The sequence below is a fragment of the Oncorhynchus gorbuscha genome, linkage group LG02 (genome assembly GCF_021184085.1).
Source record: "Oncorhynchus gorbuscha isolate QuinsamMale2020 ecotype Even-year linkage group LG02, OgorEven_v1.0, whole genome shotgun sequence".
Taxonomy (NCBI): domain Eukaryota; kingdom Metazoa; phylum Chordata; class Actinopteri; order Salmoniformes; family Salmonidae; genus Oncorhynchus; species Oncorhynchus gorbuscha.
In genome coordinates, this window is record NC_060174.1 from 94171273 (window position 1) to 94195939 (window position 24667).

General features: G+C 48.6%; 1 protein-coding gene across 2 annotated transcripts in view; it reads left to right on the forward strand.

Annotated features, from left to right (window-relative positions):
• The window catches only part of LOC124013344 (CXADR-like membrane protein), a 138033-nt gene that overhangs the window by 62396 nt on the left and 50970 nt on the right, over window positions 1-24667 (forward strand). The window lies entirely within an intron of this gene.

A 24667-nucleotide genomic window follows, 5' to 3' on the forward strand; every position in this document is an offset into this window, starting at 1 on the left:
AGGCGCTCGGTGAGTGGGGGGTACTGTCATGTTTGTCATTTATTATCATGTCTTGTCCCTGTGCTCCCCATTCTGTTCGTTTCCCTCTGCTGGTCTTATTGGGTTCTTTCCCTCTTTCTATCCCTCTCTCTCCCCCTCCCCCTCTCACTCTCTCGCTCTCTCTTCTCTCTATCGTTCCGTTCCTGCTCCCAGCTGTTCCTATTCCCCTAATCATCATTTAGTCTTCCCACACCTGTTCCCGATCCTTTCCCCTGATTAGAGTCCCTATTTATTCCTTTGTGTTCCGTTCCTGTCCCGTCGGTTCCTTGTTTAGTATTCACCATGCTGTGATTGCGTTTCGCCCTGTCCTGTCGTGTTTTTGCTGTGATTGTGTATCGCCCTGTCCTGTCGTGTTTTTTGCCTTCATCAGATGCTGCGTGTGAGCAGGTGTCTCTGTCTACTACGGCCTGCGCCTACCCGAAGCGACCTGCAGTCTGTGGCCACTTCTCCAGTTATTCCCCTCTACAGACTAGAGGATTTCTGTTATTCCCTGTTTGGACTTAAATAAACTCTGTTTCTGTTAAGTCGCTTTTGGGTCCTCTTTCACCTGCATGACAATTGGAACACAGGAATGATGGTTGCTGATAAAGTAGATATTCCATAGAACATCATCTGTTTCCAGCTACAATAGTAATTTACAACATTAACAATGTCTACACTGTATTTCTGATCAATTTTATGTTATTTTAATGGACAAAAAATGTGCTTTTCTTAAAAGAATAAGGACATTTCGAGGTGACCTCAAACTTTGGAACGGTAGTGTACATTGTTTTCTTTATCCAAACCAGCCATAAAAACTTATTCTGACACACAAGTTCAGTGGCTTGGATCATCAGTGCATATTGTCATCAGTGCACGGTAACGGCTGGGGGGAGGTCAATATGAACTGGTGGTTTTGGGATGGACTGGGCTGGAATTCTGCAGTAGTTAAAGATGTTTTCAGTGTGATTATAGTTGCAAACTTTTGGAAACTGTGTGTGTGCGCGTGTCAGTGCATGTACACTCACCGGTCAGTTTATTAGGTACACCCATCTGGTACCGGGTTGGACCCCCCTTTGCTTCCAGAACAGCCTGACTTATTCGGGGCATTCTACAAGGTGTCAGAAACGTTCCATGCTGACACGATTGCATCATGCAGTTGCTGCAGAGTGGATTGCGGTGCATTCATGCTGCGAACCGCCCCTTCCATCACATACCAAAGACGCTCTATTGGGTTGAGGTCTGCCATCAGAAAGTATTCATACCCTTTGACTTATTCTACATTTTGTTGTTTTGCAGCCTGAATTCAAAATGGGATAAATTGATGTATTTTCTCACCAATCTACACACAATAACCCATAATGACAAGGTGAAACATGTTTTAGAAATGTTAGGAGTCTTTGGGAAATTAAGTACAGATCTCATTTACATAATTATTCACACACCGGAGTCAATACTTTGTAGAAGCATCTTTTGGCAGCGATTAAATCTGTGAGTCTTTCTGGGTAAGTCTCTAAGACCATTCCACAGCTGGATTGTGCAACGTCCATTGTATTTTTCAATATTCTTCAAGCTCTGTCCAATTGGTTATTGATCATTGCTATACAACCATTTTCAGGTCTTGCCATAGATTTTCGTGTATATTTCAGTCAACACTAACTTGGCCACTGAGGAACATTCACTGTCTTCTTGATAAGCAACTCCAGAGTATATTTGGCATTGTGTTTTAGGTTATTGTCCTGCTGTGTCTGTTGGAAAGCAGACTGAACCAGGTTTCCATCTTGGATTTTGTCTGTGCTTAGCTCCATTCCGTTTCATTTTCATCCTGAAAAAGTTGCTTTGGGATTATTTAAGATACTCTTTGAAGAGGTCGGGTTTCAGACTTTTTCGGAATGGTTCTACCATTGGGGTGCCAGGACAGAGAAGTGCTTGGACTGGGCTGAGTGGGAGCTGCCCTCCTGTAGGAGTGGGAGGGCCAAGAGACTAGAGGTGGCAGAATGGAGTGCACGGGTTGAGGTGTAGGGTTTGAGCATAACCTGAAGGTACGGTGGGGCAGTTCCTCTTGTTGCTCCGTAGGCAAGTACCATGGTCTTGTAGTGGATGCAAGCTTCGATTAGACGCCAGTGGAGTGTGCGGAGAAGTGAGGTGACATGGGATAATTTGGGATGGTTGAACACCAGGCAGGCTGCAGCATTATGAATAAGTTGCAGGGGTTTGATGGAGAGTCCAGCTGACAGCGAGTTGCAGTAGTCCAGACAGGAGGTGACAAGTGCCTGGATTAGGACCTGCACCGCTTCCTACGTGAGGTAGGGTCGTACTCTACGGATGTGTTCAAGCATGAACCTACAGGAGCGAGTCACTGCTTTGATATTTGCAGAGAACGATAGGGTGTTGTCTAGGGTCACACCAAGGTTCTTTGCACTCTGGGAAGGAGACAGCGTGGAGTTGTCAATGATGGAGAGGTCTTTGAGCAGGCAGGCCTTCCTCGGGAGGAAGAGCAGCTCCGTCTTGAGGTGGTGGGCCGACATCCAAACTGAAATATCTGCCAGGCAAGCAGAGATGTGTGTCGCCATCTGGCTGTAAGAAAAGGAGGAAGGAGAAAAGTAGTTGAGTGTAAACCACATAGCAGTGATAGGAGAGACAATGTGAGGATATGATGGAGCCGAGTGACTTGGTTTAAGGCGAGAAGAGGAGTTGGCACAGAACCGAGCCCTGGGGGACACCAGTAGTGAGAGTACATGGTGCAGACAAAGACACTCTCCACATCACCCGGTAGGAGCGGCCTGAAACACCCAGCCCTTAGAGGGTGGAGAGGAGGATCTGATGGTTCCACAGTGTCGAAGGCAGCGGATAGCTCTAGGAGGATGAGAACAGAGGAGAGAGAGAGTCAGCTTTGGTAGTGTGGCGAGCCTCTGTGACGCAGAGAAGCGCAGTCTTGGTTGAGTGAGCCATCTTGAAGGTTAGGGTCAAGAATATTGTTCTGAGAGAGATAGCGAGAGAGTTGGTCAAAGACAGTGTTTTGGAAAGAAACTAAAGAAGGGATACCGGTTTGTAATTTTTGACATCAGAGGAGCCAATAGTTGGTTCTTTGAGGAGGGGAGCGACTCGGGACATTTTGAAGTCCCCTCTGCAGCCAGTGATCAGGGATGAGTTGATGAGGGAAGTGAGGAATGGGAGAAGGTGTCCTGAGATGGTCTGGAGGAGTGGATGGGGTCGACTGGGCAGGTTGTCGGGCGGCCGGACCTCACTAGTTGCACCATTTCATTTGGAGAGAGAGGGGAGAAAGAGGTCAAGACGTAGGGTAGTTCTGAGTGAGTGGGACCAGTGAACTCAATAGGCTGAGTGAACGAAGAGTGGATGTTGTCAATCTTATTTTCAAAGTGGTTAACAAAGTCATCCACAGAGAGGGAGGAGGGAGGGGATGGAGGATAAAGGAGGGAGGAGAAGATGGATAATAGTTTCCTAGGGTTAGATGCAGAGGGGTTAGCAGCAGATACATAGGAAGAGAAGGTAGAGAGGAAGGGGTGAAAGGATGATGTGTCCTCCGGATTGTAGTTTTCCTCCATTGTCGCCCAGCTACCCGTAGCCCTGTTCTGTAAGTTTGTAATGAGTAACTCAGCCACGGAGCAGGAGAGGAGGGTGGGACAGCTGGGAGGAAATGGGACAGTGCGAGTCATAGTATGCGGAAAATGGGGAGCGTAGGGTCAAAGAGGCAGAATCAGGAGACAGGCATGAGAAGGATTTAGCAGAAGGGATCGATGATAGGATAGAAGAGGAAAGAGTAGTGGGAGGAGAGAGTGAAGCTTGCGACGACGCATGACCATCTGAGTAGGGGCTGAGTGGCTAGGGTTGGAGGAAAGGGAGACAGAAAAGGAAACAAAGTAGTGATCAGAGACCTGGAGGGGTGTTTCAGTGAGATTAGTACGCAAGAAGCCTCTTGTAAAGATGAGGTCAAGTTTATTGCCTGCCTTGTGAGTGGGAGGGGACTGGAAAAGGGTGAGGTCTAAATAGGCAAAGAAAGGAAAGAGAAGAAAATAAATTAATCGAAGGCAGGCGTCGGAAGGTTGAAGTCGCCAAGTACAAAGAGTGGTGAGCCATCGTCAGAAAATGTGTTTATCAAGGTGTCAAGCTCATTGAGGAACTATCTGGTGGGCGATAGATGACAACAATGTTCAGTTTGAGTGGACAAGTGACAGTGACAGCATGGAATTCAAAGGATAAGTTGGACAGGTGAGATAGGGAAAAATAGAAAATCTCCACTTAGGAGAATGAGTAGCCCACCGCAAATACCAGATGCTTCTGACTATGAGAGGAAACGTATTCAGATGAAGAGAGCGCAGCTGGAGTAGCAATATTCTTTGATGTAATCTACAGTGCCTTCAGAATGTATTCACCCTGTTCAGTTTTTCCACATTTTGTTGTTACAGCCTGTATTAAAAACATATAAAATGTAGATTTTGTGTCACTAATCAACAACTATAATGTCAAATTTGATCGCATAACAAGTTGGACTCAATAATCAATAATAGTGTTTAACATTATTTTAAATGACTACCTCATCTCTGTACCCCACACATACAAGTATCTGTAAGGTCCCTTTAGTAGTGAATTTCAAGCACAGATTCAACCACAAAGACCAACAAGGTTTTTCAATGACTTGCAAGGATGGGCACCGATTGGTAGATGTGTAAAAGTAAAAAAAAGCAGACACTGAATATCCCTTTGAGCATGGTGAAGTTATTGGATGGTGTATGAATACACCCATTCACTACAACGATACAGGCATCTTTCCTAAAGTAGCTGCTGGAGAGGAAAGAAACTGATCATGAATTTTACCACTAGGGCAATGGTGATATTAAAACAGTTAGAGTTTAATGGTTGTGATATGAGAAAACTGAGGATGGATCAACAGCATTGTATTTACTCCACAACTAAATGACAAAGTGAAAGGAAGGAAGCCTGAACAGAAAAAAGTATTCCAAAACACGCATCCTGTTTGCAGTAAGTAATAAGTAATAATAAGTAGTAAGTACTTTGTCCGTAGCTTATGTCTGCCCATACCCTAACCCCACCGACACCATGGGCCGCTTGGTTCACAACGTTGACGTCAGCAAACTTCTCTCCCACACAACGCCATCTGCCCGATACAGTTGAAACCGGGATTTATCTGTGAAGAGCACACTTCTCCAGTGTACCAAGGTGAGCATTTGCCCACTGAAGTCTATTATGACGCCAAACTGGAGTCAGGTCAAGAGCCTGGTGAGGACGACAAGCACGCAGATTAACTTCCCTGAGATGGTTTCTGACAGTTTATGCAGACATTCTTTGGTTGTGCAAACCCACAATTTCATCAGCTGTCCAGGTGGCTGGTCTCAGACGATGCCGCAGGTGAAGAAGCCGGATGTGGAGGTCCTGGGCTGGAATGGTTACACGTTGTGCGGTTGTGAGGCCTGTTGGCCTCCCAAATTATATAAAATGACGTTGGAGGTGGTTATGGTAAGAAATTAACATTAAATTCTCTGGCAACAGCTCTGGTGGACATTCCTGCTGTCAGCATGTCAATTGCATGCTCCCTCAACTTGAGACATCTGTGGCATTGTGTTGTGTGATAAAACTGCACATTTGAGTTGACTTTTATTGTCTTCCGCACAAGGTGCACCTGTGTAATGATCATGCTGTTTAATCAGCTTCTTGATATGCCACACTTGTCAGGTGGATGGATTATCTTGGCAAAGGAGAAATACTCACCAACAGGGATGTAAACAAATTTGAGCACAGAATGTGAAATGAACTATATTTTTTGTGTGTATGGAACATTTCTGGGATATTTAATTTCAGGTCATGAAACATGGGGTCAACACTTTACATGCTGCAATTATATTTTTGTTCAGATAATATGAGAAGAACTAGGTAAAATATTCAAGTGAGAAAGTGGTGTGGAGCCTTCTTCAAATAACAACAAATAACAACTTGGCAGAACCGTCTTAGTTTTGGTGACGGTCTTAGTTTTGCGACAAGACCGCCACTTACAGTTGCAGCTGAGAAAACAAGAGAGACTGAAGAACTAATACTAATTGCTAATTGCCTTGCAAAGGTGAAGAGCACACCTCCCGGTACTAATTGTTGATTGTGAAGGAGAAGAAAAACCACTCCCCTTCCAATACAGCCACTGATTACGAAAACAACTGTCACAAATTGCCCTGCCCCTTAATCCTGGTGGATGTGTCAACAATCAACTGCAAGTAGGCTACTGGGAAGATAGGCAGCACTTAAAGTAGATGACCATAGCTAGCCAAAAGGCAGTTATAGAAACACAACAGATAAGGACTAGAATTGTACTTATCAGTCCTGGAGATATTAAGAGCCCTCTAGGTATAGAATGAAGCATATTCAATGTCTGCTTTTTCATGTTTACCTATCTGCCAATAGGTGCCCTTTTTTGCAAATCATTGGAAAACTTCCCTGGTATTTGTGGTTGAATCTGTGTTTTGAAATTCACTAATTGTATGTGTGGGGAAGTCATTCAAAAATTATGTTATACACTTATTGCACACACAGTGAGTCCATGCAACTTATTATGTGACTTCTTACGCACCTCTTTACTCCAGAACCTATTTAGGCTTGACAAAACAAGGTCAGAGACCAAATGTATGTAGGTCAGAGACAAAAAAATACATTGAATCCACTTTAAATTCAGGCTGTAACACAACAAAATGTCAGAAAAGTCAAGGGGTGTCAATATTTTCTGAAGGCACTGTATGTGAATGTGTGTGGACACAGGCCTAAAATGAGCACTTGCAGTATAGAGTTGGTCCCTGAGTGTCTTTCCCCTTCTCCCCCTCCTGTCCCGGCCCCTCAGGTCTAGATGATGGATCTCTGAGTCGTGGAATAGTCCTGTTTTTCCTGCTGAAGAGAAAGTCTAATTTCCTTGTCCCAAGAGTGGCCTGAACGCAGCCAAGTTGCACTGCTCATTTTTCTCAGGTGCCTCAGTGGGCCTCTGTCTGCATCCCAAATGGCACCCTATTCCTTCAAAGGGTACTATGTTTATAGTGCACTATATAAGGAAAAGGGTGCCATTTGGGACACAGCCCCAGTAGTGCTGGGCTGAGAAGGAGGAATGTAGTTGTGTCTGCTGATGTGGACACACACATACACACATGTCATCTGACCATAGCACTGCCTGCAGTTGTATTAACGGCATTGGCACTTGGATTGGAGCCGGTGCTATGGTCATATGACATGAAAATAGAGCTCTCTTGCCATGCACACCAGTGGTGGGTTTGTCATTGAAAAACAGAAGCATATGCAGAAAAGTACCTCATACCTACTGTAAAATATAGTAGTGGATCTTTGATGTTATGGGGCTACTTGGCTTCCACAAGTCCTGGGCACTTAAGATCAGTATTAACCAAAACCTGGTTGTGTCTGACAGAAGGCTTACACTTGGCCGCAAGTGGATCTTCCAGCAAAAACATAACCACCAGCGCTAATCAAAGTCCACAACTTTTTTGTTAATTGACCACAAAATCAACGTTTTGAAATAACTGTCTCAGTCTCGAGACTTGAACACCATTGACATTAAATTATCCTTGTGATTACTCACACTCTAATGCCCCGTACACACTCAGGTTGTACAGCACCACAGTTATACAGGCCACAGTACAACAGTACCACAGCACTGCAGCGCCACAGGCCTCAGTCATTCATTTTAAGACAAAACCTCAGAGTCAGCAAAACCAGAGGAATGCGACAGGCTAGCAGCCCAGAGTTCACTTCTTCACTTATCTTAAAGACAGCAGAACGTCACGGTTTACATCCGTCTTTGGCGTTGTACACAATCCTCTCTTTAGTTAAGTGGAACAATTAGACGGAGCAGCAGAAATTAGATTTTACACTTCGTGCCGAAAGCAAATCCATTTATTTGGTACTCAAGGGTTCTCATAGCTTAAAGGGGTTGCACATTGATTACGTTTCAAGTAATTAGAATGCCCTGAGTGCCCATCTATGAGGTATGTGGCCAAATCGTAATGAAGGAGGATCAGGTAGGCATTTTAATCATGAGAGAGTGAGAGAGAAAGAGAGGGAGTGTGTGTGTGCATGTGCGTGCGTGCGTGTGGTGAGTGCTTGTCTGCATGTCTTTGAGAGACAAGGAGAGAGAAGGTCTCGAACGATCTACAAGTTTGATATCATAACAGCCCACGCATTAGGGATTGTTTTTTCCTCCAGACTTTGAGTTCAAGTTTTTTCTCAATTTTTCAACTTTCACTTACATTATGAGTCTGGAGCGGTCTATGCTCATTTATGGTAAATCCCTTTCCCTACTCCTTTAAAGGGGCCATCTGGGATTGGTACATCCATGTTTGGACTTTAAATAAATGATATACAGCTATTGATTCTTGAAGAATATAACATAAATGCCTTACGTGTCATGCAGGTGAAAGAGGACCCAAACGCGACTTAACAGAAACAGAGTTTATTAAAGTCCAAAACGGAATAACAGAAATCCTCTAGACTTGTAGAGTGGAAACAACTGGAGAAGCGGCCACAGACTGCAGGTCGCTTCGGGTAGGCGCAGGCCGTAGTCGACTGAGACACCTGCTCACACGCAGCATCTGATGAAGGCACAAAACACGACAGGACAGGGTGATACACAATCACGGCAAAAACACGACAGGACAGGGCGAAACGCAATCACAGCATGGTGAATACAATGCAAGGAACCGACGGGACAGGAACGGATCACAAAGGAATAAATAGGGACTCTAATCAGGGAAAGGATCGGGAACAGGTGTGGGAAGACTAAATGATGATTAGGGGAATAGGAACAGCTGGGAGCAGGAACGGAACGACAGAGAGAAGAGAGAGCGAGAGAGTGAGAGAGGGAGGGGGAGAGAGAGGGATAGAAGGAGGGAAAGAACCAAACAAGACCAGCAGAGGGAAACGAATAGCATGGGGAGCACAGGGACAAGACATGACAATAAATGACAAACATGACAGTACCCCCCACTCACCGAGCGCCTCCTGGCGCACTCGAGGAGGAATCCTGGCGGCAACGGAGGAAATCATTGATGAGCGAACGGTCCAGCACGTCCCGAGACGGAACCCAACTCCTCTCCTCAGGACCGTAACCCTCCCAATCCACTAGGTATTGGTGACCCCGTCCCGAGAACGCATGTCCATAATCTTATGTACCTTGTAAATAGGTGCGCTCTCGACAAGGACGGGAGGGGGGAGGGAAGACGAACGGGGTGCGAAGAAAGGGCTTAACACAGGAGACATGGAAGACAGGATGGACGCGACGAAGATGTCGCGGAAGAAGCAGTCGCACAGCGACAGGATTGACGACCTGGGAGACACGGAACGGACCAATGAACCGCGGAGTCAACTTACGAGAAGCTGTCGTAAGAGGAAGGTTGCGAGTGGAAAGCCACACTCTCTGGCCGCAACAATACCTTGGACTCTTAATCCTGCGTTTATTGGCGGCTCTCACCGTCTGTGCCCTGTAACGGCAAAGTGCAGACCTCACCCTCCTCCAGGTGCGCTCACAACGTTGGACAAACGCTTGAGCGGAGGGAACGCTGGACTCGGCAAGCTGGGATGAGAACAGAGGAGGCTGGTAACCCAGACTACTCTGAAACGGAGATAACCCGGTAGCAGACGAAGGAAGCGAATTGTGAGCGTATTCTGCCCAGGGGAGCTGTTCTGCCCAAGACGCAGGGTTTCTGAAAGAAAGGCTGCGTAGTATGCGACCAATCGTCTGATTGGCCCTCTCTGCTTGACCGTTAGACTGGGGATGAAACCCGGAAGAGAGACTGACGGACGCACCAATCAAACGACAGAACTCCCTCCAAAACTGTGACGTGAATTGCGGGCCTCTGTCTGAAACGGCGTCTAACGGGAGGCCATGAATTCTGAATACATTCTCAATAATGATTTGTGCCGTCTCCTTAGCGGAAGGAAGTTTAGCGAGGGGAATGAAATGTGCCGCCTTAGAGAACCTATCGACAACCGTCAGAATCACAGTCTTCCCCGCAGACAAAGGCAGACCGGTAATGAAGTCTAAGGCAATGTGAGACCATGGTCGAGAAGGAATGGGGAGCGGTCTGAGACGACCGGCAGGAGGAGAGTTACCCGACTTAGTCTGCGCGCAGTCCGAACAAGCAGCCACGAAACGGCGCGTGTCACGCTCCTGAGTCGGCCACCAAAAGCGCTGGCGAATAGACGCAAGAGTGCCTCGAACACCGGGATGACCCGCTAACTTGGCAGAGTGAGCCCACTGAAGAACAGCCAGACGAGTGGAAACAGGAACGAAAAGGAGGTTACTAGGACAAGCGCGCGGCGACGCAGTGTGCGTGAGTGCTTGCTTAACCTGTCTTTCAATTCCCCAGACTGTTAACCCGACAACACGCCCATAAGGAAGAATCCCCTCGGGATCAGTAGAAGCCACAGAAGAACTAAACAGACGGGATAAGGCATCAGGCTTGGTGTTCTTGCTACCCGGACGGTAAGAAATCACAAACTCGAAACGAGCGAAAAACAACGCCCAACGAGCTTGACGGGCATTAAGTCGTTTGGCAGAACGGATGTACTCAAGGTTCTTATGGTCTGTCCAAACGACAAAAGGAACGGTCGCCCCCTCCAACCACTGTCGCCATTCGCCTAGGGCTAAGCGGATGGCGAGCAGTTCACGGTTACCCACATCATAGTTGCGCTCAGATGGCGACAGGCGATGAGAAAAATAAGCGCAAGGATGAACCTTATCGTCAGACTGGAAGCGCTGGGATAGAATGGCTCCCACGCCTACCTCTGAAGCGTCAACCTCGACAATGAATTGTCTAGTGACGTCAGGAGTAACGAGGATAGGAGCGGACGTAAAACGTTCTTTTAGAAGATCAAAAGCTCCCTGGGCGGAACCGGACCACTTAAAACACGTCTTGACAGAAGTAAGAGCTGTGAGAGGGGCAGCAACTTGACCGAAATTACGAATGAAACGCCGATAGAAATTAGCGAAACCTAAAAAGCGCTGCAACTCGACACGTGACCTTGGAACGGGCCAATCACTGACAGCTTGACCTTAGCGGAATCCATCTGAATGCCTTCAGCGGAAATAACGGAACCGAGAAAAGTAACGGAGGAGACATGAAAAGAGCACTTCTCAGCCTTTACGTAGAGACAATTCTCTAAAAGGCGCTGTAGAACACGTCGAACGTGCTGAACATGAATCTCGAGTGACGGAGAAAAAATCAGGATATCGTCAAGATAGACAAAAACAAAAATGTTCAGCATGTCTCTCAGAACATCATTAACTAATGCCTGAAAAACAGCTGGCGCATTGGCGAGACCGAACGGCAGAACCCGGTACTCAAAATGCCCTAACGGAGTATTAAACGCCGTTTTCCACTCGTCCCCCCTCTCTGATGCGCACGAGATGGTAAGCGTTACGAAGGTCCAACTTAGTAAAGCACCTGGCTCCCTGCAGAATCTCGAAGGCTGATGACATAAGGGGAAGCGGATAACGATTCTTAACCGTTATGTCATTCAGCCCTCGATAATCCACGCAGGGGCGCAGAGTACCGTCCTTCTTCTTAACAAAAAGAACCCCGCCCGGCCGGAGAGGAAGAAGGCACTATGGTACCGGCGTCAAGAGACACAGACAAATAATCCTCGAGAGCCTTACGTTCGGGAGCCGACAGAGAGTATAGTCTACCTCGAGGAGGAGTGGTCCCCGGAAGGAGATCAATACTACAATCATACGACCGGTGAGGAGGAAGGGAGTTGGCTCGGGACCGACTGAAGACCGTGCGCAGATCATGATATTCCTCCGGCACTCCTGTCAAATCGCCAGGTTCCTCCTGAGAAGTAGGGACAGAAGAAACGGGAGGGATGGCAGACATTAAACACTTCACATGACAAGAAACGTTCCAGGATAGGATAGAATTACTAGACCAATTAATAGAAGGATTATGACATACTAGCCAGGGATGACCCAAAACAACAGGTGTAAACGGTGAACGGAAAATCAAAAAAGAAATAGTCTCACTGTGGTTACCAGATACTGTGAGAGTTAAAGGTAGTGTCTCAAATTTGATACTGGGAAGATGACTACCATCTAAGGCAAACATGGGCGTAGGCCTGTCTAACGGTCTGAAAGGAATGTTATGTTTCCGAACCCATGCTTCGTCCATGAAACAACCCTCAGCCCCAGAGTCAATCAAAGCACTGCATGTAGCACCCGAACCGGTCCAGCGTAGATGGACCGACATAGTAGTACAAGATCTAGATGAAGGGACCTGAGTAGTAGCGCTCACCAGTAGCCCTCCGCTTACTGATGGGCTCTGGCCTCTTACTGGACATGAATTAACAAAATGTCCAGCAACTCCGCAATAGAGGCACAGGCGGTTGGTGATCCTCCGTTCCCTCTCCTTATTCGAGATGCGAATCCCTCCCAGCTGCATGGGCTCAGTCTCAAAGCCAGAGGAGGGAGATGGTTGCGATGCGGAGCAGGGAAACACCGTTGATGCGAGCTCTCTTCCACGAGCCCGGTGACGAAGATCTACCCGTCGTTCTATGCGGATGGCGAGAGCAATCAAAGAATCCACATCTGATGGAACCTCCCGGGAGAGAATCTCATCCTTAACCACTGCGTGGAGTCCCTCCAGAAAACGAGCGAGCAGCGCCGGCTCGTTCCACTCACTAGAGGCAGCAAGAGTGCGAAACTCAATGGAATAATCCGTTATGGACCGTTCACCTTGGCATAAGGAAGCCAGGGCCCTAGAAGCCTCCCCACCAAAAACTGAACGGTCAAAAACCCGAATCATCTCCTCTTTAAAGTTCTGGAAATCGTTAGAGCAAACAGCCCTTGCCTCCCAGATAGCTGTGCCCCATTCTCGAGCCCGGCCAGTAAGGAGTGAAATGACGTAAGCAACCCGAGCTCTCTCTCTAGAGTATGTGTTGGGTTGGAGAGAGAACACAATCTCACACTGCGTGAGAAAGGAGCGGCACTCAGTGGGCTGCCCGGAGTAGCAAGGTGGGTTATTAACCCTAGGTTCTGGAGGCTCGGCAGGCCAGGAAGTAACAGGTGGCACGAGACGTAGACTCTGGAACTGTCCAGAGAGGTCGGAAACCTGAGCAGCCAGGTTTTCCACGGCATGGCGAGCAGCAGACAATTCCTGCTCGTGTCTGCCGAGCATGGCTCCTTGGATCTCGACGGCAGTGTAACGAGCGTCTGAAGTCGCTGGGTCCATTCCTTGGTCGGTTCCTTCTGTCATGCAGGTGAAAGAGGACCCAAACGCGACTTAACAGAAACAGAGTTTATTAAAGTCCAAAACGGAATAACAGAAATCCTCTAGACTTGTAGAGTGGAAACAACTGGAGAAGCGGCCACAGACTGCAGGTCGCTTCGGGTAGGCGCAGGCCGTAGTCGACTGAGACACCTGCTCACACGCAGCATCTGATGAAGGCACAAAACACGACAGGACAGGGTGATACACAATCACGGCAAAAACACGACAGGACAGGGCGAAACGCAATCACAGCATGGTGAATACAATGCAAGGAACCGACGGGACAGGAACGGATCACAAAGGAATAAATAGGGACTCTAATCAGGGGAAAGGATCGGGAACAGGTGTGGGAAGACTAAATGATGATTAGGGGAATAGGAACAGCTGGGAGCAGGAACGGAACGACAGAGAGAAGAGAGAGCGAGAGAGTGAGAGAGGGAGGGGGAGAGAGAGGGATAGAAGGAGGGAAAGAACCAAACAAGACCAGCAGAGGGAAACGAATAGCATGGGGAGCACAGGGACAAGACATGACAATAAATGACAAACATGACATTACGAGTTTAGTTAATCTGTTTTACTCTCCCTATCCCTCAGCTGTTTACCAAAAAAGTGGTGGGGTGTACATGTTGTTGTCTGAATCCCCATTTACCCCTTTGGTGTTTCTCTGCTCGATTGTAGCCAGCGTGTTTATTTCATCCTTTCTGTAATACAGCAGTCTTACTACATTGACTAATGTGTCTGGTGTAGCTTGTCTCTAGAGCGTTAAACATCAAAATGAAAATTCTAAACACCAACAACGTACTTGGAAGTAGGATTATTATGGCAAGCAGAATCCTCCACACACCCTCTGGGGCTTAGTCCAACTCTTTCTCTTACACACACACACACATGCTCGGACGCCCGCTCGCACGCGCGCATGGACACACACACACACACACACACACACACACACACACACACACACACACACACACACACACACACACACACACACACACACACACACACACACACACACACACACACACACACACACACACACACACACACACACACACACCCTATTCTAGCCCAGTGTTTGGCATGGCGTCTCCCTACATTGTTTTAATCTGGGATTGGAGGTGATAGAGATATGGAATAGAAGCCCAGTGTGGGGACGGATGGGGCTTTAGCCTGTAAACACAGCATTCATCTGGTTCCAATCTCCTCTCAGTCTCCATCTCCCACCTCCACTGGGGCCAGCTAGCAGCACGTCCTCTGAATCTGGGGCATGCAGAGCCCGGGATGGGGGGGTTGTCTGTCTGTCTGTCTGTCTGTCTGTCTGTCTGTCTGTCTGTCTGTCTGTCTGTCTGTCTGTCTGTCTGTCTGTCTGTCTGTCTGTGTGAGCTCAGCCAGACAGGTAATCCAGAGTTACTGTGGTCGTGATGCAAGCAAACCAAACCCCAACTGCAGGAAACCATCACACTATCCCTTTACTAGAAAGCACACTGCTTTATTCAAACTCAAATAGGTTTAGTTTCATATCCCTCAGTAAACATTAGCCTGCAGATAATATGTCTCTACAGACGTTATGACTAATGAGTGCAGATCTCCAAGGTTAGGCCATGGTTAGGAAAGGCATGGGGAATGACATTAAAACCAATTGACTGATTCTTACACTCTTTGAAAAATGGGTTCCAAAAGGGTTCTTTGGCTGTTCCTATAGGATAACCCCTTTGAGATCCATATAAAACCCTCTGTGGAAAGTGTTCTACTTGGAACCAAAAGGGATCTACCTGAACCAGAGGGTTCTACCTGGAACCAAAGGGTTTTTCAAAGGGTAATCCTATGGGGACAGCCGATTAACCCCTTTAGGTTCTATACTGAAGAAGAAAAAAATATATATATACAGTCCCAGTCAAGTAATTGGACACACTAACTCATTCAAGGTTTTTTCTTTATGTTTACTATTATTCTATTATTATTGTAGAATAATAGTGAAGACATCAAAACTATGAAATAACATATATGGAATCATGTAGTAACCAAAAAAGTGTTAAACAAATCAAAATATATTTTATATTTGAGATTCTTCAAAGTAGCCACAGTTTGACTTGATGACAGCTTCACACTCTTGGCATTCTCTCAACCAGCTTCACCTGGAATGCTTTTCCAACAGTCTTGGAGTTCCCACATATGCTGAGCACTTTTTGGCTGCTTTTCCTTTACTCTGCGGTCCAACTTATCCCAAACCATCTCAATTTGGTTGAGATCGGGTGATTGTGGACACCAGGTCATCTGATGCAGCACTCCATCTGTCATGCAGGTGAAAGAGGACCCAAAAGCGACTTAACAGAAACAGAGTTTATTTAAATCCAAACAGGGAATAACAAAAATCCTCTAGTCTGTAGAGGGGAATAACTAGAGAAGCGGCCACAGACTGCAGGTCGCTTCGGGTAGGCGCAGGCCGTAGTTGATAGAGCCACCTGCTCACACGCAGCATCTGATGAAGGCAAAAAACACGACAGGACAGGGCGAAACACAATCACAGCATGGTGAATACAAAACAAGGAACCGACGGGACAGGAACGGATCACAAAGGAATAAATAGGGACTCTAATCAGGGGGAAAGGATCGGGAACAGGTGTGGGAAGACTAAATGATGATTAGGGGAATAGGAACAGCTGGGAGCAGGAACGAACGATAGAGAGAAGAGAGAGCGAGAGAGTGAGAGAGGGAGGGGGAGAGAGAGGGATAGAAGGAGGGAAAGTGTCATGTTTGTCATTCATTGTCATGTCTTGTCCCTGTGCTCCCCATGCTATTCGTTTCCCTCTGCTGGTCTTGTTTGGTTCTATCCTTCTCTCTCCCCCTCCCTCTCTCACTCTCTCGCTCTCTCTTCTCTCTGTCGTTCCGTTCCTGCTCCCAGCTGTTCCTATTCCCCTAATCATCATTTAGTCTTTCCACACCTGTTCCCGATCCTTTCCCCTGATTAGACTCCCTATTTATTCCTTTGTGATCCGTTCCTGTTCCGTCGGTTCCTTGTTTTGTATTCCATGCTGTAATTGCGTTTCGCCCTGTCCTGTCGTGTTTTTGCCGTGATTGTGTATCACCCTGTCCTGTCGTGTTTTGTGCCTTCTTCAGACGCTGCGTGTGAGCAGGTGTCTCAGTTGACTACGGCCTGCGCCTACCCGGCGACCTGCAGTCTGTGGCCGCTTCTCCAGTTGTTTTCCCTCTACTATCTAGAGGATTTCAGTTATTCGGTTTTGAGCATTAATAAACTCTGTTTCTGTTAAGTCGCGTTTGGGTCCTCCTTCACCTGCATAACAGAAGGAACCGACCAAAGAATGGACCCAGCGACTTCAGACGCTCGTTACACTGTCGTCGAGATCCAAGGAGCCATGCTCGGCAGACACGAGCAGGAATTGTCTGCTGCTCGCCATGCCGTGGAGAACCTGGCCGCTCAGGTTTCCGACCTCTCTGGACAGTTCCAGAGTCTACGTCTCGTGCCACCTGTTACTCCCTGGCCTGCCGAGCCTCCTGAACCCAGGGTTAATAACCCACCTTGCTACTCCGGGCAGCCCACTGAATGCCGCTCCTTTCTCACGCAGTGTGAGATTGTGTTCTCTCTCCAACCCCACACATACTCTAGAGAGAGAGCTCGGGTTGCTTTCGTCATTTCACTCCTTACTGGCCGGGCTCGAGAATGGGGCACAGCTATCTGGGAGGCAAGGGCTGATTGCTCTAACAGATTCCAGAACTTTAAAGAGGAGATGATTCGGGTTTTTGACCGTTCAGTTTTTGGTGAGGAGGCTTCTAGGGCCCTGGCTTCCTTATGCCAAGGTGAACGGTCCATAACGGATTATTCCATTGAGTTTCGCACTCTTGCTGCCTCTAGTGAGTGGAACGAGCCGGCGCTGCTCGCTCGTTTTCTGGAGGGACTCCACGCAGTGGTTAAGGATGAGATTCTCTCCCGGGAGGTTCCTTCAGATGTGGACTCCTTGATTGCTCTCGCCATCCGCATAGAACGACGGGTAGATCTTCGTCACCGGGCTCGTGGAAGAGAGCTCGCATCAACGGTGTTTCCCTGCTCCGCATCGCAACCATCTCCCTCTGGCTTTGAGACTGAGCCCATGCAGCTGGGAGGGATTCGCATCTCGAATAAGGAGAGGGAACAGAGGATCACCAACCGCCTGTGCCTCTATTGCGGAGTTGCTGGACATTTTGTTATTTCATGTCCAGTAAGAGGCCAGAGCCCATCAGTAAGCGGAGGGCTACTGGTGAGCGCTACTACTCAGGTCCCTTCATCTAGATCTTGTACTACTATGTCGGTCCATCTACGCTGGACCGGTTCGGGTGCTACATGCAGTGCTTTGATTGACTCTGGGGCTGAGGGTTGTTTCATGGACGAAGCATGGGCTCGGAAACATAACATTCCTTTCAGACCGTTAGACAGGCCTACGCCCATGTTTGCCTTAGATGGTAGTCATCTTCCCAGTATCAAATTTGAGACACTACCTTTAACTCTCACAGTATCTGGTAACCACAGTGAGACTATGTCTTTTTGATTTTCCGTTCACCGTTTACACCTGTTGTTTTGGGTCACCCCTGGCTTGTATGTCATAATCCTTCTATTAATTGGTCTAGTAATTCTATCCTATCCTGGAACGTTTCTTGTCATGTGAAGTGTTTAATGTCTGCCATCCCTCCCATTTCTTCTGTCCCTACTTCTCAGGAGGAACCTGGCGATTTGACAGGAGTGCCGGAGGAATATCATGATCTGCGCACGGTCTTCAGTCGGTCCCGAGCCAACTCCCTTCCTCCTCACCGGTCGTATGATTGTAGTATTGATCTCCTTCCGGGGACCACTCCTCCTCGAGGTAGACTATACTCTCTGTCGGCTCCCGAACGTAAGGCTCTCGAGGATTATTTGTCTGTGTCTCTTGACGCCGGTACCATAGTGCCTTCTTCCTCTCCGGCCGGGGCGGGGTTCTTTTTGTTAAGAAGAAGGACGGTACTCTGCGCCCCTGCGTGGATTATCGAGGGCTGAATGACATAACGGTTAAGAATCGTTATCCGCTTCCCCTTATGTCATCAGCCTTCGAGATTCTGCAGGGAGCCAGGTGCTTTACTAAGTTGGACCTTCGTAACGCTTACCATCTCGTGCGCATCAGAGAGGGGGACGAGTGGAAAACGGCGTTTAATACTCCGTTAGGGCATTTTGAGTACCGGGTTCTGCCGTTCGGTCTCGCCAATGCGCCAGCTGTTTTTCAGGCATTAGTTAATGATGTTCTGAGAGACATGCTGAACATTTTTGTTTTTGTCTATCTTGACGATATCCTGATTTTTTCTCCGTCACTCGAGATTCATGTTCAGCACGTTCGACGTGTTCTACAGCGCCTTTTAGAGAATTGTCTCTACGTAAAGGCTGAGAAGTGCTCTTTTCATGTCTCCTCCGTTACTTTTCTCGGTTCCGTTATTTCCGCTGAAGGCATTCAGATGGATTCCGCTAAGGTCCAAGCTGTCAGTGATTGGCCCGTTCCAAGGTCACGTGTCGAGTTGCAGCGCTTCTTAGGTTTCGCTAATTTCTATCGGCGTTTCATTCGTAATTTCGGTCAAGTTGTTGCCCCTCTCACAGCTCTTACTTCTGTCAAGACGTGTTTTAAGTGGTCCGGTTCCGCCCAGGGAGCTTTTGATCTTCTAAGAGAACGTTTTACGTCCGCTCCTATCCTCGTTACTCCTGACGTCACTAGACAATTCATTGTCGAGGTTGACGCTTCAGAGGTAGGCGTGGGAGCCATTCTATCCCAGCGCTCCCAGTCTGACGATAAGGTTCATCCTTGCGCTTATTTTTCTCATCGCCTGTCGCCATCTGAGCGCAACTATGATGTGGGTAACCGTGAACTGCTCGCCATCCGCTTAGCCCTAGGCGAATGGCGACAGTGGTTGGAGGGGGCGACCGTTCCTTTTGTCGTTTGGACAGACCATAAGAACCTTGAGTACATCCGTTCTGCCAAACGACTTAATGCCCGTCAAGCTCGTTGGGCGTTGTTTTTCGCTCGTTTCGAGTTTGTGATTTCTTACCGTCCGGGTAGCAAGAACACCAAGCCTGATGCCTTATCCCGTCTGTTTAGTTCTTCTGTGGCTTCTACTGATCCCGAGGGGATTCTTCCTTATGGGCGTGTTGTCGGGTTAACAGTCTGGGGAATTGAAAGACAGGTTAAGCAAGCACTCACGCACACTGCGTCGCCGCGCGCTTGTCCTAGTAACCTCCTTTTCGTTCCTGTTTCCACTCGTCTGGCTGTTCTTCAGTGGGCTCACTCTGCCAAGTTAGCGGGTCATCCCGGTGTTCGAGGCACTCTTGCGTCTATTCGCCAGCGCTTTTGGTGGCCGACTCAGGAGCGTGACACGCGCCGTTTCGTGGCTGCCTGTTCGGACTGCGCGCAGACTAAGTCGGGTAACTCTCCTCCTGCCGGTCGTCTCAGACCGCTCCCCATTCCTTCTCGACCATGGTCTCACATTGCCTTAGACTTCATTACCGGTCTGCCTTTGTCTGCGGGGAAGACTGTGATTCTGACGGTTGTCGATAGGTTCTCTAAGGCGGCACATTTCATTCCCCTCGCTAAACTTCCTTCCGCTAAGGAGACGGCACAAATCATTATTGAGAATGTATTCAGAATTCATGGCCTCCCGTTAGACGCCGTTTCAGACAGAGGTCCGCAATTCACGTCACAGTTTTGGAGGGAGTTCTGTCGTTTGATTGGTGCGTCCGTCAGTCTCTCTTCCGGGTTTCATCCCCAGTCTAACGGTCAAGCAGAGAGGGCCAATCAGACGATTGGTCGCATACTACGCAGCCTTTCTTTCAGGAACCCTGCGTCTTGGGCAGAACAGCTCCCCTGGGCAGAATACGCTCACAATTCGCTTCCTTCGTCTGCTACCGGGTTATCTCCGTTTCAGAGTAGTCTGGGTTACCAGCCTCCTCTGTTCTCATCCCAGCTTGCCGAGTCCAGCGTTCCCTCCGCTCAAGCGTTTGTCCAACGTTGTGAGCGCACCTGGAGGAGGGTGAGGTCTGCACTTTGCCGTTACAGGGCACAGACGGTGAGAGCCGCCAATAAACGCAGGATTAAGAGTCCAAGGTATTGTTGCGGCCAGAGAGTGTGGCTTTCCACTCGCAACCTTCCTCTTACGACAGCTTCTCGTAAGTTGACTCCGCGGTTCATTGGTCCGTTCCGTGTCTCCCAGGTCGTCAATCCTGTCGCTGTGCGACTGCTTCTTCCGCGACATCTTCGTCGCGTCCATCCTGTCTTCCATGTCTCCTGTGTTAAGCCCTTTCTTCGCACCCCGTTCGTCTTCCCTCCCCCTCCCGTCCTTGTCGAGAGCGCACCTATTTACAAGGTACATAAAATTATGGACATGCGTTCTCGGGGACGGGGTCACCAATACCTAGTGGATTGGGAGGGTTACGGTCCTGAGGAGAGGAGTTGGGTTCCGTCTCGGGACGTGCTGGACCGTTCGCTCATCGATGATTTCCTCCGTTGCCGCCAGGATTCCTCCTCGAGTGCGCCAGGAGGCGCTCGGTGAGTGGGGGGGTACTGTCATGTTTGTCATTCATTGTCATGTCTTGTCCCTGTGCTCCCCATGCTATTCGTTTCCCTCTGCTGGTCTTGTTTGGTTCTATCCTTCTCTCTCCCCCTCCCTCTCTCACTCTCTCGCTCTCTCTTCTCTCTGTCGTTCCGTTCCTGCTCCCAGCTGTTCCTATTCCCCTAATCATCATTTAGTCTTTCCACACCTGTTCCCGATCCTTTCCCCTGATTAGACTCCCTATTTATTCCTTTGTGATCCGTTCCTGTTCCGTCGGTTCCTTGTTTTGTATTCCATGCTGTAATTGCGTTTCGCCCTGTCCTGTCGTGTTTTTTGCCGTGATTGTGTATCACCCTGTCCTGTCGTGTTTTGTGCCTTCTTCAGACGCTGCGTGTGAGCAGGTGTCTCAGTTGACTACGGCCTGCGCCTACCCGAAGCGACCTGCAGTCTGTGGCCGCTTCTCCAGTTGTTTTCCCCTCTACTATCTAGAGGATTTCAGTTATTCGGTTTTGAGCATTAATAAACTCTGTTTCTGTTAAGTCGCGTTTGGGTCCTCCTTCACCTGCATAACAGAAAGAACCAAATAAGACCAGCAGAGGGAAACGAATAGCATGGGGAGCACAGGGACAAGACATGATAATAAATGACAAACATGACAGTACCCCCCCACTCACCGAGCGCCTCCTGGCGCACTCGAGGAGGAATCCTGGCGGCAACGGAGGAAATCATCGATGAGTGAACGGTCCAGCACGTCCCGAGACGGAACCCAACTCCTCTCCTCAGGACCGTAACCCTCCCAATCCACTAGGTATTGGTGACCCCGTCCCCGAGAACGCATGTCCATGATCTTATGTACCTTGTAAATAGGTGCGCTCGACAAGGACGGGAGGGGGAGGGAAGACGAACGGGGTGCGAAGAAAGGGCTTAACACAGGAGACATGGAAGACAGGATGGACGCGACGAAGATGTCGCGGAAGAAGCAGTCGCACAGCGACAGGATTGACGACCTGGGAGACACGGAACGGACCAATGAACCGCGGAGTCAACTTACGAGAAGCTGTCGTAAGAGGAAGGTTGCGAGTGGAAAGCCACACTCTCTGGCCGCAACAATACCTTGGACTCTTAATCCTGCGTTTATTGGCGGCTCTCACCGTCTGTGCCCTGTAACGGCAAAGTGCAGACCTCACCCTCCTCCAGGTGCGCTCACAACGTTGGACAAACGCTTGAGCGGAGGGAACGCTGGACTCGGCAAGCTGGGATGAGAACAGAGGAGGCTGGTAACCCAGACTACTCTGAAACGGAGATAACCCGGTAGCAGACGAAGGAAGCGAATTGTGAGCGTATTCTGCCCAGGGGAGCTGTTCTGCCCAAGACGCAGGGTTTCTGAAAGAAAGGCTGCGTAGTATGCGACCAATCGTCTGATTGGCCCTCTCTGCTTGACCGTTAGACTGGGGATGAAACCCGGAAGAGAGACTGACGGACGCACCAATCAAACGACAGAACTCCCTCCAAAACTGTGACGTGAATTGCGGGCCTCTGTCTGAAACGGCGTCTAACGGGAGGCCATGAATTCTGAATACATTCTCAATAATGATTTGTGCCGTCTCCTTAGCGGAAGGAAGTTTAGCGAGGGGAATGAAATGTGCCGCCTTAGAGAACCTATCGACAACCGTCAGAATCACAGTCTTCCCCGCAGACAAAGGCAGACCGGTAATGAAGTCTAAGGCAATGTGAGACCATGGTCGAGAAGGAATGGGGAGCGGTCTGAGACGACCGGCAGGAGGAGAGTTACCCGACTTAGTCTGCGCGCAGTCCGAACAAGCAGCCACGAAACGGCGCGTGTCACGCTCCTGAGTCGGCCACCAAAAGCGCTGGCGAATAGACGCAAGAGTGCCTCGAACACCGGGATGACCAGCTAACTTGGCAGAGTGAGCCCACTGAAGAACAGCCAGACGAGTGGAAACAGGAACGAAAAGGAGGTTACTAGGACAAGCGCGCGGCGACGCAGTGTGCGTGAGTGCTTGCTTAACCTGTCTTTCAATTCCCCAGACTGTTAACCCGACAACACGCCCATAAGGAAGAATCCCCTCGGGATCAGTAGAAGCCACAGAAGAACTAAACAGACGGGATAAGGCATCAGGCTTGGTGTTCTTGCTACCCGGACGGTAAGAAATCACAAACTCGAAACGAGCGAAAAACAACGCCCAACGAGCTTGACGGGCATTAAGTCGTTTGGCAGAACGGATGTACTCAAGGTTCTTATGGTCTGTCCAAACGACAAAGGAACGGTCGCCCCCTCAACCACTGTCGCCATTCGCCTAGGGCTAAGCGGATGGCGAGCAGTTCACGGTTACCCACATCATAGTTGCGCTCAGATGGCGACAGGCGATGAGAAAAATAAGCGCAAGGATGAACCTTATCGTCAGACTGGAAGCGCTGGGATAGAATGGCTCCCACGCCTACCTCTGAAGCGTCAACCTCGACAATGAATTGTCTAGTGACGTCAGGAGTAACGAGGATAGGAGCGGACGTAAAACGTTCTTTTAGAAGATCAAAAGCTCCCTGGGCGGAACCGGACCACTTAAAACACGTCTTGACAGAAGTAAGAGCTGTGAGAGGGGCAGCAACTTGACCGAAATTACGAATGAAACGCCGATAGAAATTAGCGAAACCTAAAAAGCGCTGCAACTCGACACGTGACCTTGGAACGGGCCAATCACTGACAGCTTGGACCTTAGCGGAATCCATCTGAATGCCTTCAGCGGAAATAACGGAACCGAGAAAAGTAACGGAGGAGACATGAAAAGAGCACTTCTCAGCCTTTACGTAGAGACAATTCTCTAAAAGGCGCTGTAGAACACGTCGAACGTGCTGAACATGAATCTCGAGTGACGGAGAAAAAATCAGGATATCGTCAAGATAGACAAAAACAAAAATGTTCAGCATGTCTCTCAGAACATCATTAACTAATGCCTGAAAAACAGCTGGCGCATTGGCGAGACCGAACGGCAGAACCCGGTACTCAAAATGCCCTAACGGAGTGTTAAACGCCGTTTTCCACTCGTCCCCCTCTCTGATGCGCACGAGATGGTAAGCGTTACGAAGGTCCAACTTAGTAAAGCACCTGGCTCCCTGCAGAATCTCGAAGGCTGATGACATAAGGGGAAGCGGATAACGATTCTTAACCGTTATGTCATTCAGCCCTCGATAATCCACGCAGGGGCGCAGAGTACCGTCCTTCTTCTTAACAAAAAGAACCCCGCCCCGGCCGGAGAAGAAGAAGGCACTATGGTACCGGCGTCAAGAGACACAGACAAATAATCCTCGAGAGCCTTACGTTCGGGAGCCGACAGAGAGTATAGTCTACCTCGAGGAGGAGTGGTCCCCGGAAGGAGATCAATACTACAATCATGCGACCGGTGAGGAGGAAGGGAGTTGGCTCGGGACCGACTGAAGACCGTGCGCAGATCATGATATTCCTCCGGCACTCCTGTCAAATCGCCAGGTTCCTCCTGAGAAGTAGGGACAGAAGAAACGGGAGGGATGGCAGACATTAAACACTTCACATGACAAGAAACGTTCCAGGATAGGATAGAATTACTAGACCAATTAATAGAAGGATTATGACATACTAGCCAGGGATGACCCAAAACAACAGGTGTAAACGGTGAACGGAAAATCAAAAAAGAAATAGTCTCACTGTGGTTACCAGATACTGTGAGGGTTAAAGGTAGTGTCTCAAATCTGATACTGGGAAGATGACTACCATCTAAGGCGAACATGGGCGTAGGCTTATCTAACTCTCTGAA